Source organism: Hibiscus syriacus, unplaced genomic scaffold (assembly GCF_006381635.1).
Source record: "Hibiscus syriacus cultivar Baekdansim isolate YM2019G1 unplaced genomic scaffold, ASM638163v2 tig00111582_pilon, whole genome shotgun sequence".
Taxonomy (NCBI): Eukaryota; Viridiplantae; Streptophyta; class Magnoliopsida; order Malvales; family Malvaceae; genus Hibiscus; species Hibiscus syriacus.
In genome coordinates this window covers 8157965-8163964 of record NW_024063126.1, presented here as the reverse complement: position 1 = coordinate 8163964, position 6000 = coordinate 8157965, and the positions used below count along the sequence as shown (strand labels likewise).

At 30.8% G+C, this 6000-nt stretch overlaps 1 pseudogene; it reads right to left on the bottom strand.

The window, feature by feature from the left end:
- Positions 1-2196: 2196 nt before the first annotated feature.
- LOC120165356 lies at positions 2197-3189 on the bottom strand (annotated as a pseudogene).
- Positions 3190-6000: the final 2811 nt, after the last annotated feature.

Genomic DNA, 6000 nt, shown 5'->3' with positions numbered 1-6000 from the left:
CGCTATAGATCTTGACCTATGGAGGCATTTTTGGTTCTCAAACGCCGCTAACTTTAGCGGCGTTGGTTTTAGCGGCGCTTCTTGCGGTGTTTTTCCAATCTCCACAAATGCTTTTAGCGGCGCTTAAAAACGCCGCTAAAACTCTATTTTGTTGTAGTGGTATCATCATAAACTGCAAATTTTTAGTTAAAAGTCAAGGAAAATATCCATGAATATCGACTCAAAACATCTATAAAGGTTAAACAAAGATTCACATGCAGCATTCTACGTAGTGTAGAAAGGCTATAACATATTAAAACTAAAAATGCATGCATACATATGGTAAGTACATCTCTTCTACACTTTGTTGCCCTTCTGTTTCACACTTGTAAAACTAATAGGCAGCTTACAGTTCCTATGCTAACTTTCACATCAAATATAGTTCTCCAATGTAGCAATTAATTTTCCCCCCTCATCTTTTCTATAATTTATTTATATTAAAACAATCATATCACTAGTACCATACTTTTACCACATTTGGGAAAAAGATATGTGAAGTAAATATGATGAAAGTCAACTTGGAAATTAGATGACTATTTGTTTTTAGATCAAAATGCAAAATAGAGGCAAAGCCAGGATTAATATTTGCATTGATCACATCAAAGCACCAATAGCCTCAAACATATGGATTTAGTATAAGGAAATCGACCCACTAATTTTAAAACCTACATTCCCCCAGTTAAACTATTGACCATACCTTTGTATTAATTGCTAAAACAAGATAAATAATAGCATATATAACTTTCAGAATAAATTATAAATTCATAGTTAAAATTTACTGTTGAAAGTTTGTAATGATAAATTTTGATTGGGGATTTCTCTCTTATTCTTTTTTTAGCATGTATGTATAATATTATACATGTTGATATTACCTGTGATTTGATGAAGGAAGACTTTTGTAGTTTCCCGGTCTTCCGTAACGATAAAATTAGTATGTGCACTGCAAATGGAGGAAAAAATATCTGCCTATGGACACAAGAGATGATGTGCTACAAACGAAAATAACTTATTTTAAGCATAAGAAGCCATACTAATTACTCCAAATCCACGACCATAATCTTTTCCTTTGAGATATTCTTCACTTAAAAGTTATGTTTTTCTCCTTCAGAAGAGAAATTTCCCAAGTCACAACTTTAAAAGACATTGTTAAATAGCACTATTCTAATTACAGGCTATCAGATATAATAGGCAATTGTTTAAGCAAAATTCACTTATCAAGTTTAATGATTAAGAGGGTGAGAGCTTAAATTTCTCATTTTCAATATATAAGTTAAAGAATATTTACTTCTCAACATCTAAAAACACGTCACTCAGTTGCCTAAAGTTGGTATCCCCTTACATTAGAAAAACCAATTTGAACTCCAATCATTGACACCACCGAGGTGTCACATTGTAAACACCTTGAGTCTGTTAGGATCTAGCATCTCTAGTCAAAGATCAAACTCTAAGTCCATGAAGCACCAAAATCTTAGACAATCCATAGCTTTGTTCATGGTAAATATTCAGCGTGTGATATGAACTTCTTAAATGCATTCATAGTTCTTAGGCTAAGCTGTTTGTTCTCAACTCCAACACATTATAGGCCACGTAGAGTTTGATTGTTCCTTTCACATGAATCGTGTGATATATTAAGCTGATATCTGTGAAGCAAAAACTAAAATTAGAAGAAACAAAAAGAACATCTTACGCAATCAATATCACATATTTGAGAGAAATCTAGAAAATTAAATAAACAAATTATATATGCAACGAAGATTGAAATCCTTGTAGACAAGAAGAGTTTCCTAAAGTAAAAGTGAAACATTAAAGAACTATGCAATGTGCTGGACATGATATGAAAATATTCAAACATAATAGAGCCTCAAAGAATAAATTTCATAAATAAATAGACAAATGAACAATAAGTTGCCATTGCATTGCAAGCAGCTGGATAATCTATTTTTGCATCCAAAACAATCCTCTTCACCATATCCATATTAGCAGACTTATTAACATATACATGGCATATTCCATCTGAAACAAACAATATACTTTCACCACATGAGAAACTAGGCTCGAATCTGGCCAAGCCCATGAACACCTCTATATTAGGAGTTTAGGACAAGCATATATAAGACAAAAATAACTCATCTAACCTGCATGACCAAAAAAAATGCTAATTGAAAAAATAAAAAGAAAGATTCACTATACAGTCAAACACCAAAACAAAAAGTAACACAACCATATGTAAATATAAAAGTAACCTTAGATACATCACACAAACCTAGTCAGTTAAAAACATGAGGGTCTTAGATTAATGTATTGAATATATGTTCTTGCTGAGTTCTTCCAACTTCTTAATCCTCACTTTCACTCACCAGTTGTTCAATCAGTTAAAACATATACCAACAAGGTGAGATCATTCGTCAGTCATCGGGAACAACAAATTTTTACTTTATTTATTATTTTTTTCATCTTTTGAATTCGGTTTTGACATTACAATATAGAAACTAACCTCCATTAATTTGGTGAGGAGTTGTACTTTCTCCTTGTTCTTATCGTTAAACACCTCCGGAGCTTCATTGTATTCCCTTTCCTGTAACATATTTCAATACCATGGCTCTTAAATACTTAATACTCTCTGTATACAAACTGAGGACACAGCTATTCCAACTCAAAGATGCTTTAGGGAGAATAACATTACTCTCGATGAATTCTGAAAAAAAAAGTTGAATGTCTCAAAGTGTGGTGAATTTGTGCCTTTTTCTGGCAGGCATTCCCTAATGGTTTCAATTCTTTGTTGACTGAATGATCTTCTTCCTCACTACGACAACTTCCTTTCTCATGGGATCTGCCAGTGCTTCAAGCTCCTGAAAGATTTACATGGTTTTATAAGGCACTCTTTAATAGCTGTGATGGAGGAAAACACATAAAATGCTAAACTTGAGACACCCTTTTCCATAATTTTCAAATCCATCCCAAGATCACGAATTTCCATCACTATGTGAGCCTCTAAACTCTGAATTTTGCAGAAATTGAGTCTTAAAGTTTTAAGCTTTCCAAGTCAAAACAATGGGAGAAAGGTAAAAGTTTGTTCGAAGTTACCTCACGAATCATGGCTAAAGGTTTAACGAGACCTAACTGAAGCTGAACTTTCTCTCGATCCTTCATCCAACCTGCATTTTATATTCAACTCACTCACGCTTCTCTACCAGTAAAAAGAATACAAAAATAGTCAAATTCAAATAAAAACCAGAAATTTAAAACAAAAAAAAAAGAAGAGAAGAGAAATTGAACAGTGAAATGAAGAGCGAGAGAAAAAGGTTGGAAGGGAAGGGAACTGGAAATGAATTGAAGAGAGTAAAAGGGTAGAAATGGTAGATCAGAGAAAGTTTGAGAGAATTCTAAAGCAAGCAGAAGAAGAAAGCTAGAACTTTTAGGTGTTTCTTCTTCTTCTAGGGTTTGGACGGAGGATAAGGAGAAGCCAATAAAATTTGCCCCTTTTGTACTCCCCTTTAGTTTTTTGGGGTCCGTAGGCTTCTTTCGCTGGATCTTGGGGTTTCATCATCTTGAATTTTTATTCCATGATCATCTCTAGCAAAAATGAAAAAGGGTTAAAATGGGAACGGGACTTAGAAACTGTCTACGAACGCCACTAATGTACTGATAAATAACAGCGTTTATTCAAAAAACACCACTAAAGTACGAGTCTTTGGTGGTGTTTGTATAAAAATGCCACTAAAGTATGGGTCTTTAGCGGCGTTTGTATAAAAACGGCACTAAAGTATGACTCCTTGGCGGCGTTTGTATACAAATGCCACTAAAGTATAGTATTTAGCGGCGTTTGTGCTTAAAACGCCACTAAAGTACAATATTTAGTGGCATTTATACAAAAACGCCACTAAAGTACAGTATTTAGCGACGTTTATATAAAAAACACCGCTAAAGTACAAGTGTATACCGGCGTTTACGTTTGTTAAAAAAAAGCCGCTAAAAGTGCCGCTAAAAACCCATTTAGCTATGGTGAGTAGAAATTATTGGAGAGGTCTAATTTTTTTGGGCACCTTTTCTGTTCTTTGTCGTAAAAATAGATTTTTTACTGATATGCATCAAAGTTTTGGTAAAGTACTAATTTTTGTAATATATAACGATCTTGGGGTATATCGGATTTTGGGATATATATTAGGTTATTAATACAAAAAGTTTCATGTATTTATGCTCAATGTATTTTCCATGTTTATAGTAGATTATTGTTTATTCATTAGTAAAGATAACCGATACTTAATTACATTAAATCTCATCTCATCTCATCTCTTATATATAATCTATATAATCATCTCTCTTTTTTCCAGACGAATTTGTAATGGTGCACTACTTTGTCCATTTAAGATACTTTATCGTGATTATTAAGGATTTAATGTACCAATTATTGACTGTTTTTAGCCTTCTTTATAAAGGGTTCGAGGGTTGAGAATGAGTGTATACAATCTTACTATCTATGTGACTACAATTATATCCTTGTACTAAATTGATTGTGTTGGCATAGTTTGAATGATGAATGTTGTATAGTGGATTCATTCCTTGAAAAACATGTACGGAGATATAATTTTATATTGGATGATGAACTTTTAAAATTGTAGGAGATAATGAACTTATAAAAATTTAAGGAGATAAAAATACAATATCAATAAAAAATATCTAAAATATATGATAATTTATTTTTATTATTTAATACTTTTGTCACAATTTCTGTCGAAATTCATTGAGTGACCTCAATAGTTAAAGGAAGTATTATTTTCCCTTAAGTTAATAATACAAATAATAAAGCATCAAATTATTCAAACTACTTTAAATATTGTTAATTAATAGCTAAAAATAAAGAATTTAAATAATGTAAATAAACTCTTGAGTAATTGTATAAATCAACTATAATTTTAAGGGAATCAATACTAATTTATTAAAATATTAAACTACTTTAAATAGTGTTAATTAAATTATTCAATTACTTTATTAAATTTTGATTTTAATTAACTAAATACTATAGTAAAAATCTTAAAAGAAAAACCTTGACGAAAAAACTTTATTTTACTGTATAAGGGAATCGATACTTTAACATGGATATATATATATATATAGGGTAAGTCTACACGCACATCGCATACTGATCGTATTATTAAAGTGACGTATCGAACACACAAGTAATTTTGTCCTTATTATGTAAATATTAAAAAATATAAGAATTTATTTAAAATTAATCATTTTTTAATTATAATTTTATATTAAAAATAATAATTAATTTAAGTAATTTAGTTTGTTTAAAATTAAGATTTTTTAGTTATATAAGTTAGAACCAACCATCAGCATCAATCATTGTCGACGATCACCTTAACTTGTCGAAAAATCAACTACGACAACATCTAGCGCTTTCGTTTATCGTCGCTTAGTTCGTTGTCACCCAATTATTTTTAATAAAAAAGGATAAACTACACGTTTAGTACCTAAACTATTACTTTTATTTCGTTTTAGTACCTCAACTTTCAATTTTTCAAAATCATGCCTAACATTTACTTTTTGTTTCATTTTAGTACCCCGTCATTAAAAAGTTAATGGCAATGGTATTTTTATTATTTGAGTAAACTACACAGTTCATCACTAAACTATCTTCTTACTCCTATTTTGGTCACTAAAGTTTAAATATTTTGAATTTAATCATTAAACTTTTGAATTGCTTCTATTTTGATCATCCTAATGATGTGGACTATATTATTACCTTTTTTGTATGACATGATAAATTAATTAATATTTAACATCAAATAAGATTTAAAATAAAAATAAAACTAAAACTAAAAATTTATAATTTTAATCCAACCCTTAATCCCTAAACCCCAATCGTCGATCCAAACCTTATCCCCACCGACATCACCCTTCAACCACCACATAAGAATCCTTTAAAAAATTGTTTGCAAACCACAAACAAATAAA